At 28.4% G+C, this 16,294-nt stretch overlaps 1 protein-coding gene across 1 annotated transcript in view; it reads right to left on the reverse strand.

Annotated features, from left to right (window-relative positions):
• Positions 1-15,563, reverse strand: part of LOC129977329 (peroxidase-like) — a 48,726-nt gene extending 33,163 nt beyond the window's left edge. The window contains exon 1 of the mRNA XM_056090555.1: positions 15,545-15,563. The gene's annotated coding sequence lies outside the window, so the exon portion shown is untranslated. The remainder of the gene's footprint in view (positions 1-15,544) is intronic.
• Positions 15,564-16,294: the final 731 nt, after the last annotated feature.

Consider the following 16,294-nt stretch of genomic DNA (forward strand, 5'->3'; position numbering starts at 1 on the left):
TATTTTAGTGTTCGATTTCCACGTGACTCTGAATTATCCTTAATTTATGGACATGAGTATAGAATACATTTTTAAATTTCAGAGCTACATATGAAGTTTGCTCTGACAACGCATTTCTGTATCTATTACATTCCTTACATGTTTTTCTGAATTGTGCTTTTTTATTTTGTTCAGCAAGATGACGCAATTCATTCACGTCGTCAACAATCCATGCGTCATCTTCACCATAAAGCTAACGTGAGAAATAAAATAATGCATTTTTTTACAATAACCGTAAAAGTAGTCATGTTTTGAAAATTTGGCTGTAAAAATTTAACCCGAGTTTCCTGTTTGGAAATATTTGAGCAATACAATGCTCAAATCCGGCATGGAGTTAGGACCTATATCTTTTATATTAAATTTTTTTCTTCAATAAAAACTGCAAAAATGCAATTTTTTAAAGATTTGTGCTGCTTTTTTTACATGTAGTAATTAATAGCAGATAAACCCTTATTATAAAATTCTTCATTTGTATAATATTTTTAAAAATTATCTAAGTTGTATAATATTCATTCCTACGTTTCATTTGTATAATATTTTTAAAAATTATCTTTTTCGCAAAGCAATTTCTAATAAAAGAATATGAACATTCATTAAACTAAATGTTTTTATGGAGACAACAAGAAGCAAGACTGAAATTCATAAACAGTCAATGAGAAAGAAAAAAAAAAGCCGGAGTGGTCTTTCCAAAACTTTCTTGTATATACTCTCTAATGAGGGTGTTATTCCAAAGAAAGGCTTCTGGCATTGAGGTACAATAGTTACGAAAAATTAACCTTTGACGCGAGTTGAGTATTTTTACGTCTGTTCCTTAAAGAGTTTTTTGGCGATTAATTTATGGCTTGCCATTAATAATATCTGAAAATCGAATTTGAAATGTTTTTCCAAACCAATTGAAACAAAAATTTAACACAGAATTACACATATATTTTGTAGTCACAAAATTGCACACCAAATTCAACTCATTGCGTTTATGAGTTGTAGTGCTTACATGATTTTGTAATTGCAGAAGACATATATTTAACCTTCTGTTGGATTTAGCTCAAAATTCGGTAGGTGTTGCACTATAAATGTAAAATCTGCGTACCGAAGTTATCCATCTAGCTCTCCTTGTTTTGTAATTATCGTGTTAACTTATATTCGAATAATGAAACAGACAAATTTCATCTAATCGGACTTAGCACAAAATTCAGCAGAAATCTACAAATTTATTGTAAAAACCCGTAAACCCGTAAAACCAAATTTTATCGGTCTTGCCAACCAATTGCAGGTATATATATATATATATATATATATATATATATATATATATATATATATATATATATATATATGTGTGTGTGTGTGTGTGTGTGTGTGTGTGTGTGTGTGTGTATGTGTGTAATGATATTTTAATTTGATTGGTTTCTAAGATTTTGTCTTGATTTAGCCCATAGTAACTTTATTCTAAAATATTCTCTTATTTCGTGATCCAATTCCACTTTCTCCACTTAATTAATTCAAGAGAAGCTTTATAAAATTGCTGAATCGACTAAACGCCGACACATTCTCACGCTCTGCTTGAAGGGATAGGAAAATGTCCAGTAATCACATTCTTTTTAAAAGATCTCTGCGCGTTTCCCTTACTTGTGATTGACATGCGTCAGAAATCCCTATCAGAATCTTATTAATATATTAGCATTATGAAGAAATATTTTTTCTATCAAAATCTCAGGTTATATAAGATGAGAGATAAATTATTTCATCCCTTTTCGACTTATGCTTTTGTGCCGCGCTGTGGCGCACGTGCCATGTCTGCGTCTCTGCTTGTAAATAATTATGCTTTCCCGGAATGGATATGAAAATGAATTTAAAAATGTAAAATGTCTCATCTATGTCTTCAAACCTGCCTTCTGCTTCAAACAAAATGCTTACATATATATATATATATATATATATATATATATATATATCTTTTGTTAGTTATTTGATAGACTGTTATTCATAACTGCATTATAACTTTTTATGCTAAAATACAGTATTTTTTCAGAAATAATTTGCCTTTTAAAAATTTAGTGAATGTTACTGATTAATTATTCTCAAGACTATCTCGCCCGAAACTGTGGTCCATATTATCCGAAAACACCGTATTACTTAACGTGAAGGTCGTAAGCACTCAGCAAGGAGAGTCATATTTTTGATTCTGATGATTCGCTTTTTGATATATTCACTATTTCATGAATCTGAAGAAATTCTGAGTCCTGGATTTAAATACAGGTATTTCTGACATCTAACCAGTCATTTTGTTTTGAAAATAACCGAGGTTCTTTTGCTATAAAATAAGTAAGTCAAAGATGAAAGGCGAATAATTGTGTGAAACAGAAAATTTCCTTCCTTTTAATAGTTGCTTTGTTTACAGAAAATAAGTTAGGAAGAGCATGAATTCTGAGCACGTAAGAATATTTTGTAACAATTAATTGAATAATGATATTACCTTGATCAATTCCGAATATTTATTAAGTGCAATCACTAAGTGTAAAGAAGGAGCTGTTCTTTTTTGTCCAACCAATTTATTTATTCAAAACAAACAACTTTCGAAAAGTTCATTTGCGCAGTATTATTCCCTACGGTTGATAATTCCGTGCATGTGGCCTTGAGTTTATATTCTGGGAATTAGGAGTAGAAATACTTAATTCTTAGATATTTCTTATGAAGATGAATTTAGGTATTAATTAATTTGGTTTCAAATGTATTAATATTTACTACATATTTTACTAAAATAAAAAAGAAATCATTTAAATAATAAACATCATTTTTGGGAAATTCAACGACCAGCATTAATACTTGACATATATTTATTAAGAGATGGTATATAAATCAATACAGGTACAAAACATTATTTAACTAACATAAAAACATATGATGATGATGATGATGTCGTGTCAGCGTTACCACGGAAAGGGGTTGCAGTAGCTTTTGAGGGTAAAGACCCCTGGGCACCCAAGGGCAGAAGTCTGACTTCTAGCTCATATGAAGATGAAACTCGCACATTCGTTTGCACAACCCCTTTTTACAGGGGGGCACATTCACACACCTCACAGATAGAACACAGATGAAGAACAACCATGCGCAAACCAGGACGCCCAGGTCACGGGGAAGACGCGCTACCCCTATGCCAGGACGCCGGCATAAAAACATATTAAAAGTTTAATGAATGTGAGTGTCTCGTCTTGTCTTCAAACTCTCGTCTGCCAATTTAGGCGCGAAACAATCACGTGATTATCATGATGTAATCAGTGACGCAACATGATGCCGTACAGAATATGAGGACTATTAGATTGGCAGTTAATACATTATTAAATTAATTTAATTAATAAAATTCGCTCCACTCACCTCTGCAGCAGTCTTTATGAGCCTCATCAGAGCAAATTGAGCAACTAAACTCATTGTCATATTTGTAATTTTCAAAGCTTAAATTCCGATAGCATTAAAAGCACAAACCATTGTGGAGTTATATGCACTTTCATAGTATTCTAAGGCTCTAATTGTTTCATCCTTTTGGCCTTAATACTTTCTCAGGCTTTTGCGCCATCATTTTTCGCCTATATTACAGATTCATTTTTCGATTAATTTGTATTTTCAAAAACTGCTTTTTTAAATTTTTAAAGTAGTTCTATTGTTTTTGAAACTTCTACACGGTTTATGTTTGTCAGGATTTTTTAATGATATGGACAGACTGCGTTACACTCATCGGGTGCCAACTCAGATATGAGGATTATAATCTTCCGGCATCGTGGTTGGTTCTCACAGCCCAGGTGGGTACAGAAAAGATGAGGGGTTGGCTAGTTCCTACCGATGACGGACGTGCTTCGCATGAGAAGGATTGTGCAGTGACCGGTGATGGCCCATAGGACTCAACCTTAGTTTCCGCCAATGCTGTCATGAAGGTCCAGTCATTTAGATTTTTCCGTGTGTCTTAGTGGCGGGTCAGAGTAACCAAGTTGTGGACATTGTGCGCTAAAGATATAATATCGACTAATCCAAGATGCGCATTTTTGTCTATTTTTGAAATCACTCTGAGTCGGTTGGATTCTACCTTTTGAATGCTCACAAAATAGCCTAGATATTTTCGGTATGTGTTTCGCGAGTTCTTGTTCTGGGAAATTAAATAAACCGGCTTTCTTCCAAAATGTCTTTCCAGATGATTAGGTTATAGAAATCGCCACATATAAAATATATTCCGGGATTTCCAAACATCTTCCTTTTTTCGGCCTCTCTGTGAGATCGTTTCAGTATTTGCATTCATTTGAGTTTAGCTCAAAGTTTTTTTTACTATCGCTCTTGAGGTTTTTCAAAATATCCATTAGGTAAAGCATTTTCATATTGGTAAAATCATATACCGGTTTTTTACTTTGTACAGCATTACGTCACACAGAATTTATTTATTCAACAGGTCTTATTTCACTTAAATGTGGAAAATATCTTTCAACAACGTATTGCCATCACGTTGATAATAGTTCAAATTAAAAAACTAACTTTCTCTTAAAATTAAACCGAGAAAACTATAATTTTCATCACAAATCTGTATGAAATAGTTTTCTTTGGACTTTTTTCTTTATTTTTATTTCAATAATTATATATATATATATAGTAATAAAAATCAGTTAATAGGAAAAAAAGTATCAAAATTAAACCAAATAAAGTAAGAATCCGGTCTGAAGACTTTCTCAAGGGTCACCCTCGGTCAGATATTCAAAATTTACCTTGAATGGCGTTTAGGGCGCGGGAAACACAAGAAAACTTATGTTTTTTTTTTTTTTTTTTTTTTTTTGCCTGCTGCTGGTATGTTTTTTTCTTTTTTGTTTTCATAATTGGTTTGAGTGTTATTCTATAGTTATTTTATGTTATTGTATTTTTGCTTATTAGTGGTCATATTCTTCTAATTTATTGTTTTGTATTCTTCTTTTCTGTTAAAATGGTATATCTTTTTGGCCTAATTTCAGGGGATTTTTCTGGTCAAGAGGAATTAATAGTTGGACTTTTTAGTCTGTATTCCTTCACAGAAAAAAATCCTTTTTTTTTTATCTCTGCCTGAGAGTGACCCTTAAGAAAGACTTCAGACCGGATTCTTATTTCATTTGGTTTAATTTTGATACTTTTTTCCCTATTAACTTGGTTTTTAATACTATTTTCTTGATTCATCTGTGTTTTAGTAGTAGCTGCATTTGTGCTCTCTAAATACAATGGTGCTCTTTCTGTTCTTTTTTTAGTTTTAGTGTGAATCAGAAATAATTTTTAGTTACAATTCCGAAATAATTTAGTTTCGTTTGAAAAATATTTTTAATTTTAGATTGTTTCAATTACAGGTTTTAATTACCTAATGCTGATATTTTGGTTACTATATATATATATATATATATATATATATATATATATATATATATATATATATATATATATATATATATGTATGTATGTATATATATATAAGGATAGTTGCTCTTATCAGAGCCCAACAGTTAATTTTTAAAAATATGTTTGTAATAGACATATACATCTAATGCAGAAAATGGTCTAAATGAAGTAAATAATGAGTTTGCAATTTGAGATGATAAATATTCTAATGAATTGCTAATCTAAAATTTTTATACAGACCTTTAGTCTTACGAGCTACATTTAATAAAGTATTCTTGTGATTCTAAAAAGTTAAATTTTAAAAAAAAATCACCATTTTGTAAAAGCTAGATTTTAAATCATTCCAAGGACCCTCTCGAAAAAAATAGCCAATCGATGCTCAAAATTTCCCCTAGGACTATTTAGCCTAAAATAATGGAATTTTTTATGTTTCTAAGATAATTATATTCAAGTCTTGCTATCTAAGTCAGAGTTGGTTACAGAAGACAGGAACGTTGTTTGATTTAAAAGTTAGTATCAATAATATTTTACTGAATATGATTCTTTAAAACTAAACTTCTTTATAAATTGCAGACTTCTAAATTGTTTCGGAAATACATTTATTGGCTGAAACAAGTTAAAATATTATTATATTTAATTTCTTCTGAAAGTAAAACCAGAAGCTTGATCTTATTCTGAATCAGAGAAATTTTATTGATTTTTTACTCTAAAATATTACACTAATTATAAAATTCATAAATATATTACTTCATTATTGAATTATTCTTTTTTCTGTACTTATATTTTTAAAAAGTTTGTTTGATTCCAACAAAATATTATTATTTGTTTCCCTTGAAGTTTAATCATTTGTGTTTCAAATTTAATTTCTAATTTTAGAGGAGCTGACAGAAAATTGGGGAAATGCATAGTACAATGAACAGAAGGGTGTAAAGATTCTAAATTAGTATGAGTTATATGACTATCAAAATGTGAATCTTAAAAATATTCTGCTAAAGAAGCTATAAAGACTAAGATATATAAAAATGTTTTATAGAAAGATTTAGAGACAATTAATCTCTGCGAAATCAGGTAGTCGCCAATTTCAACTAGTGTTTAATATTAGTGAATAAGTGTATGAAAACAATTTGTTCTCATTCGAGAATATTTATATGACATAGTTTGAAAATCTCACTCGTCTTTTATTCATTCGAAGATGAATTTGTATTCTCAATAATAGAATGTTGTTATTTGATTTATGTTCTTTTTAAAATTTCGTTTCACATCCTGAGGAGAAAAATTTTTCTTATCTTGATAATGCTTATATTATGTGATTGTTTCTCATCCTGCGGAAAAAAATTCTGTATGAATTTCAAAAGTTACCATACTGCTAATTTTTGCCTTCATCCGGAGAACATTGTCAGTATATGAGTGCCGTTATTCTGGGGCTATGTGTAACTGGTGCGCTGCCCATCATACTGGGTACTGACACGTGCGATGCTTTTAAAAAGCTATTCTCTCCATTTTTCTTCAGAAAGCTCGAGCCCTCGCATCGGTGAAGCTTCTAGTCAAAATCAATTGGTTAATTTCTTAAGTTTAAAAGTAGTGATTACAGAAAAATCGACAATTTTGCAGGTAGTGGCATCTATATTGTAACTCCTCAGTCTAGTTTTTCTCTATGCCAACGAAATCCAGACTTCTGTTCCGTTTTTAGAAGCGAACTTCTAGTAATCGATGAGGGACTTAAGACCATTCTACACTAAAATAATCATAAGAACCTTTGGATTCTTACTGATAGCTGCAGCTCAATGGAACACCTTAACAATTGGACTTATGTTGGAGATAAAGCAAGTTTGTATATTCTTCAGAAGTTGAAGTTGATTTCACTCCAACATGATATTCATTTCTAGTGGATCCCATCTCATGCGGTCTACTTGGTAACGAAATAGCAGACAGGCTTGCAAAGAAAGGAAACAGCCTAGTGACTTCATCTTTTGCTGAGCTCACATACTTAGAACTCTTCTTGTACTTCTTCTTTAGGAGAGCCCGCTTCAGCCAAAAGCTATCTCCTGTAGTGGGGTATTTGGATGTAAACTGAACTTGGCGTTGTTGAATGCCCGGTACTTTTGTGGTTCTTGGCAGTTGGCAGATGTTCTGGCCCTGCTCTGCGTAGCAGAGCAGTCCCCTGGTGGAGAGGGAGAGAAAGGTGGAACGCCGTCCAGTAGGAATTCAGCTGCAGTGAGGAGGGTGCGTTGGGTTGCAGTGCGGATCGTATAGTGTAGCCGGCTAGTAATTAGTTTGGGATAAACTATTTTTCGTTCAGAGCCAATCAGCATCAATTACAAGGGATGGAAGTGAGTTTGGTTGGTCATGACAGCTAGGAAGAGGGAAATGGTTAGATTTTAAAGTAGCAGTATGTTTCTTGGTCTATTGATTGGGGTTGAGGGTTATATTTTTCAATTGCTTTTATTGCCTCGTTTTCATGGTTATCCAGTTTATTGTAGAAGTTAGTAGCTATTTTCTTAATCGTTTTCTTGAAGGTGGGATACATAAGGGCTTTATATATTTCGGTACTGGGTATAGCCCATGTAGCACCACAAATTTTTTGAACTATCATATTTTGCTGCCTCTCTATTTAGAACTCTTCCCTCAGGCGAAATCCCTAAATATGAAGAATTGGATGGCACCCCCTTCTCATGATCGGTATAAGGCCGATAAGTCAGCCAGTCCTTAATTCTTCCTTGTGATAGAAAAACCTGTCTGTCGCGCCTTGCCAGCGGCCTCCTTAAATGTCTTTTCTTTTCTCAGGGTGAAAAATCTTACCCTCTTTGCCCAAAATGCCACCAACATCAGGCCTCTGCTGAACATATTCTAGATTGTTTAGGATTTCTTTGGAGAAATTTATTCTTCTTCCGTTCTCGTTTTTGACTTTCTTCATGTCAACGGATTTTTGGATTTGGTCTGACTAAGTGAGGTCATGGAGATTAGCAATAACAACAACAACTTCAATTTAAAAGTAATAAAATTATTTTTCTAACATATCGTAATAATTGAAGTCAACCACAACTACTCGCAACCCTAATTACGACAACCTCGGCCCATTGACCTTTGTTACATTCCAGTATAAAATAATATAAATAAAAGTTGAAGTTTACGATAACATAACTAATTTTTATTCGTGACTATATTTATTCGCATATCTATAAATGGTCACTTCAAAGCTTTAGAGAAAATCTCTCCAAGTTGCTTGATATCAAAACAGAAGCTGGGATTTGAGCATCCGATAATTACACATTAAAAGTGGCGGGAATAATTTTGAACTCCGCTTAGAATTTTAGACGACAGTGGATGATTATAAATACACTGATTCTTGTTCTGATTAAATAACTTTTGAATTTTATAATCTATTCTTCAGGATTTCAGGATTCACCTGTATATATGTGTATATTATTTTTCCTACAGTGCTTCTCGAAGGAGGGAAAAAACAAAAGAAAGATAGTAAAATATTCAGGTGTGCATCAGGTCTTTGTGTTAGGCGATTGGTAAGTTTCATTTTTTATCATTTCCGAATTCTGGAAACGACTGGAGAGATTGGAATACTTATTCCTATTAAGTCAGCAAGCTGATGCAGGGAAAGAATAATAAAAATTATGATAAAGAAAATCCACAGATGTGAAATTTGCTTTGCATTAGAGGATTTGTCAGTTTTTTCGTTTTTCTTTCTTTTTTTTACCATTTCTTGATAGTAGTAATGGCTAGAGAGATAGGAATAACTATTTGTGGAAATAAAGAATTTTTTTTTTGTATTAACTGAATAAGTTTGATTTTTTTGTTTTTTTTTGTTTTCTCTCACATTTTAAAGGAAAAATTAAAGACTCTAAGAATATTAGTTTCTTTTTAAATTTCTAGTTATAATTGCTCTATTTTTTTTTGTTGCCCTTTTTAGGCGAAGCTAAGAAATCTGACTTTATATCGTTCGTTATAGATTTAGGAAAAGAATCATTTAATGATTTACTGGCATAGATTTAAAAGATTTTGACGACTGAAAAATATTAGGAGTCGGAATTGGTAACAATCTTAGTTATTTATGTGAGAATGGGAAAAAAAACTTAAGATATAAACAAAGCAAAGTGAGAAAGTTTGAATTAAAAAAACAGCGATAAGAATTGGAGGGTTTTATAGTAAAACATGGCCATACTGATTCAGTTGTTGAATCATCCTTTGCTATGAGAGCATCGATTGAGCCTCAGATAATTATAATAATGAATAATATTTAAATATAAAGCAAATATCAAACTATAGAAAAAGTAGACTTATATTTGTTTTGTAAACTTTAATTTATAAAAAATTAGTAAAGTGAATTTTGTGGATTGAGTTAAATTATTTGTAAAGTAATCTTTTTTTATTATTTTAAGTGAAAGTATCTGTTTTTTATTTATGAATTATATAAATATGTTATCTATATTGCATATTCATATTATGATTGAAATTGCAATAAAGTCTAAATAATGATACATAAAACATTTTTGAACTTATATGATTAACATTTTACTGATTGCCCTCCATTTCATGATGTCCACCGAATTTAATCAGTTATGGAACTTATTTAATTTTAACAAAATTGAAAACATTTATTTCAAAAAACAAATAAATAATTTATAAAGTAGAAATAGTGCACAAAAAATATATTATTCTTTGAACTAATTTTAATGTATGAACAAAATGAAAATGTTGCATGTTTTGCAAGTAAAGAAGTTAGTGGTTTAAGGCCTTGCATTTAAATATTTAAAAAACTTAAGCAGATTTCTTTCTAAAAATATGAAATACAACGTTTATAATTTTGTTAAAGTATTAATTAAATGACTAGAATTATGCATTTCTTTGCTAATTATAAAGTGATATCTGAATCACAGAAAAATAATTGAATACCAAATTAATTTATGCATTTACTCTGAAACTAAGCAAATTTATCTTCTTATGAAATGCACAAATACGAAATCTAGGATATAAAAAAAGATAATATCAATCATCAAAATAATTCATTTACATAAAATTGCTCGGAAGCCAAATATAATACTGCATATTCATATTAAGATTGAAATGATCAAATGCTTATATATAAGATAAAACGCTTACACCCAATGGAGAAAAAAACTAGCATTCATAAGCTGTAAAATTTTTTTAAAAAATTAACTTTTTGGTGAAAAAAAAATGAATTTTTATAACGATTTTAGCTATTAAAATCCCACGTGTTTCAAATAGTTACCGCAGTATTGAATTTATTTGGTAATTAAAATTGCTTTTTTACTCTAGCTGCATTCGCATAAATCAATAACATATATTAATAATTACAGATAATTTAACTCTTAAAATGAAAAAAATTAACATGTTGTAAAAATTTTCTAAATAATTCAGATACACTTAATAAATATCATATGATAAACCTTACATAAAATAAAAATTAGTTTATGCTTAAAACTATTCTAAGAGAGAAAAACGATCTAAACAGAATAAAAACAAACGATTTAAAGGCATGGTGAAATAAATTCTTAGAAAAATGTCAACAGTAAAAATAACCTTTACAAATCATACTTAAAAATAATTTTTAAAAATTTGTTCAAATTACAAAGAAAAAAATGCTCAGCTATAATTTTTGAATTTGAAGATGATGTAAAAATGCATTTTATGTGACATTATTTTCAGAAATTCTTAGGAGAAAATCATTGAGATTTTGCTGACTTTTTAATAAATTAAAATTCTACTTACTTTTTATTTAATTAAAGTTTCGAAAAAAATACCCTTCGAGGCACACATTTCTCTTCTCCAAAATATATTTGTGTCAAATATAGTTCGGTAATTTTAATTTAAATAATCTTCATCAATTCATCAACAATGCAGCATATGACAAAAGCAACATTGTCTTTTAAAATTAATTGAGATAACAGCACAATGGATATTAAATGAGGATAACACTTTGATCTAAAAGGTAATATTACAAAAATGTTTAAATAATGAAATTTATGAAATCGTTCCGAAAGCTTTTAATAAAATTGTAATGAAGTAGCTTAAACACATTATAACTTTTAATCACTTAAAAAGGGTTGAAATAAGAAATTCAAATAATTGCTTGTATGAAAAGTTTGATACATTAGAAAAATATTTAAGAAATATAAATTTATTCTATTTTATTCCTAAAAACACTTAAGATAAAATATCTAGAATATATTTGATTCGATAAACAAAACCCAATTTATATGAAAAATAATGAAGAATATTTATATATTATTTTTTCAAAAAATAAAAATTTAACATATTAATAATTTGGTTCCTACCATGTTCTTTAAAATTAGAAATAATATTTCATTACCAATTAGACAAGAACTTCAGAAAAACTTGTTCTCAATCGGCATGGATGTGGAGGTTATAGCATTTTATCTCCATGCATAGCGTAAGAAACCTTGAGATACTCAGTGGAGCTAATTGATATACAGGTTGTCTCAATTTATGGGCTTTAAAGGTAAATAAAATGTACACAAATTTTTTTTATAGTAATTTGAGATCGGAATTGAAAAGTGTAGGCGGAACAAGTAAGTGTAAGTAAGTGTAATAAAGACTGAAAAATGTAGTGTCTACGAGACTCCACCTGAGCCTATTAAGGAGCTCACTGCAAAACTTTCTAGTTGCTGCAACTTTCATGAAAATCTAGCATCTTCGAAAGATGCCTCAATCATTTTCCTATACGTTAGCAGATCTGTATCGATGTTTGTGATGGCATATTTGCCATGAATTCAAAGAATACTGTATTTTCTTGCCACATGCTTCTGTCGCCCCCACCTTAGTTACTTCTTGTTTGTACGCAATATTGCTTTGTCAGTCAGATGTATAAAACTATTGAAGCAGATGGTGTAATAAATATTCTAATAGCTATGTGAGCGTAATGGAACATAGGAAATTGATCAGTTTTACTTCATAAAGGGTTAATATTATTCTAATATTTTATCATTCATAGAATTTGTATATTTTGCAAACTCTTTTGTATTTATCAAATAGGAAAATAAAGTTTTATAATCTACCTGCTTGCGATCTTTCTCTCAGTTCAGCTGCCTGATCTTCTTAGTTGAAAATCAGCCATTGGATATATGGATATATTGAATGACTGACCATGCCTGAATCTGTTTACAGTTAACTTTGCATTCACAATCATAGGATTTGTTTGATTTTAGTTATATTATTATTGAAGTCTTCATCATTGTATTACTTAATATAAATGTAAAATAATTTTAAGTAAATCGAAATATAAGTGCAAATCTTCTGCTAGTTTCTCATATCTGTAAATTTTATTTTTATCAAAAAAATATTTTTATTCATTTAATGGTATTTCTTTTATTATCATAAAAATAGCTTAATACTTTCTAAGGCTGTGGGAAGTATGCTTCCCACCAAATTTATCAATCTTTATATGAAATTATGTAGATTGACATAAGTTCTGACATTTTTTTAGTAAGTCAGAAACTTAGATACTTCAGTTCTTTATCTCACACAAAATGATGTGTCTTGGTTTGTCACTTAATTATTAATTAACCAAATTAATTAATTAATCAATTTAAATTTATCTAATAAGTTAAATGAATCCCTTTTCTTATTCTAATTTCAAGCCTAAAAATATTTTAACATAATATAACTAGAAAAAAAATGGCCCTTTAAAGGGTTAATGTACCTTTTACATTCCACTTAATTATATCATAAATGAGTGACTGTACTTTGAAAAAGTTTTGTACCATCTCAAATTAAGTTCTTTTTGTATTAAATGCATACTAAAATATATACCATTTAAAGTTAGAACCTTTGAAAGTAAATATTGGGCATTTTATATTAATATCTTATAAAATATATTCAATGAAAAATATTTGCTTCAAATGGAAAATAATTCACTCCATTCAAAAGTTACTCCAGAATCATACATTTGCTAAAATAAGCGTTATTTTTTAAAAAAATATATAATTATAGAATGGTAGTAGCGAGTATGGAATTAATATTGTACAAATCAGGTTCGATAAAATTTCCAAAGGTCAATTAAAAATAATTTGCAGTCAATTGATATATTTTAAAGTAATATGTTAGATCTGAGAAGAATATTAATTATTTTCTGATTATCCATTTTTATGATAGACAGAAGAATAGAAATTCCGCTTATATAATCTATATAAGTAGTTATTATAATCTTCTTTCTTAAATAAGTAGATCTTTATTTATGAATATGCAAAAGATACTTTCTAATGATACATAGAAAGAAAATATAACTTGCTTTTTTATATTTCAGTTAATAGCTTTTCTATTTCCTACAGATAAACGTGGAATGAATTTTAAATACAATTTATCAGTTTGAAAAATCTTAAATATTATATAAATATTTCAGAAATGAAAATAATGAAAATATTTTCAATTTCTTTATTATATAAAAGCAAATTTTTCGTATTTTATGGAAAAGTATGTCGTATTTTATGTTTAAATTCGGGTAGATTTTTAAGCAGATAGATAGATAGAAGAATCGATTTTAAAAAAAGTAGAAGGTGTTTTTTTTTTTTTTTTTTTTTTTTTTTTGTCAGTTTAAGACGGAAATATACGTTTGAAAAGATAATAATGAATTTTTCTTTAAACGATATTTAAGAAATGATATTAAATTATAAGAAAAAGATTTTTAAAAATATGGTTGTGTATAACATTTAAAAATTTAGAGGAGGTTGAGAAAGAAAATATATATAAACAGTAAATCGATATTAATAATTTTATTTTGAAACATTATATCAGTAAAATTATGCACATATTCCTGAAATTTGTTAAAAATAATTAAACTAAACAAAAATAATTAATCTGATCAAAAATTATGATATCTTTGAAAAGCGAAATTCAGTATAGTTTATGTGATTTTTATTTTTTATATAAGTTGATTTGATTTTGAATGTGCTTTTTTTTTAATGAAAAAGATATTATTTTTTGAAATGCAGAAAAATAATGATTGAAAAGACAGTTTATTTTTAGCAGATAGCAAGTAGAATTGATATATTTTCTGCGGTAAATGTATTTTTATAATCTCTTTCAGATTTTAAATAAAAAATATTCCATTTGGATTATTTAAACCTGAGAAAATTAAATTAAAAATGAGTAAAAAAAGTTTGCAGAAATAAGGAAGCATTTATAAATGCTATACATTTCCAAGTAATTCTGAATATTTAATATATTAACTAATTATATTCATTGACTGCTTATATGAAATTTGACGCCATAGTAATATTTTAAACATCTGAAATAATTCTTAGAATATATATACTAAATGTTTAAATGGATTATATTTTACTGATTATTAATATGAAGAATTAATTCTAAATTTTGGATTATTACTGTAATATTGTTTTATTTGTTTATAAATGTTGAAAGCAAGTTAAAATTATTTCTTTCCAATTATAAATTAATTTTAAGTTAAATTCAATTTCCTTCCCTACTAAAATAAATGGTAATAAGCTTAATTAATTCTTAAAAAATATTTCATATTAGAAAATTTCTATTCTACTGTTTCTACCACATATTATGCAAAATTTGTTAACATAATGAAACGTAAATTAAATAAGTATATTTAATATGAAATGTAATGAATTTTCCTCTGTGTTTTGCTATTTATTTACTTGGAACAAATATTGGAAATTTCTGGAATTATTAAATAATAAAATTAGAATATTATTTAATAAGATTTGATATTATTTTGTAATTTGAAATGCACGCTATGAATGTAAAATTTCCGTTTTGATGTTCATTGCTTATTTATTCTCCTTTCATGTATATTTTCATCCCAATTCACTATCAATTCAGAAATCCGAAAACAATTAAAATTCTTTTGAAAATAAGAATTCTTATTGGAAAGAAAAAATATCAAACTAATTATTCAAAGATTTGAACATATTGTGCAATTTAAAGTGTTTACGATATATTCACAATTTTCTTTTTCATCTTTAGAGCAATTTTATGGGGTGTTTTTTATAATATAGTTTGACAATTGTAGTTCACTGTCTAAAATTCTGAAGAAAATAAGAAACTTATCGAAAAATGAATTCTTACAGAAATGAAAGAAAGTATTACTTACGCTAAACTATTCTTCCCAAACTCCGCAAATAAGATTCACATCTGATTTGAAGAATTTGTCAAATTTTTAAATACACCACAAATATAATTTACTAAAAACCTAACTTCTTATTTGCACTATCGTAGATGATCGAATGCAAAATTCTGCTTCATTAACATTGTAATGAGCTATGCATCTATATCTCCTTGTAGAAATTTGAGATGAAATGATGTAAGACTGTTTTTACACTTACTAAAAATTGTTAGTTAGCAAATTTTTTTAGTAATAATATAGTTATAATAATAGTAATGGGGGAGTGTGAATGAATGCGCACATTTGCATGCGCAGAATACGAATGTGCTTTTAGGTAGTACATCATTGAAATTCGGAAAAACTATCTCTAGCTGACGTATTTCATTGGCTTACGGTGTCATGTGATTTCGAGCTGAAAGCACGTGAGTTTATGAACCGAAAAAAAGTTTTATTTAAGGAGCTAACTTTTTTTGAACATCTCTTGTAGATATTTTTAAACTTTTGTTGATATAAATAGGAAATAGTAGTAGTAGTAGTTACAGTAAGAAGAATTTTGAAATGATTAATATTAAATGGTAACAGTTTTTATCATTTAGAAAATGAATTCGAAAAAAAATTATATTACATAATTACTATCAATAGAACATATAAAATTGTTCATTTTTAAATAAAAATGAGAAAATATTATTTTCTTTTAGTTTCTAAAATTTCAGAACACTTAAAATTAAATACCAGATT

The sequence above is a fragment of the Argiope bruennichi genome, chromosome 1, assembly GCF_947563725.1.
Source record: "Argiope bruennichi chromosome 1, qqArgBrue1.1, whole genome shotgun sequence".
In the NCBI taxonomy this organism is placed as follows: Eukaryota; Metazoa; Arthropoda; class Arachnida; order Araneae; family Araneidae; genus Argiope; species Argiope bruennichi.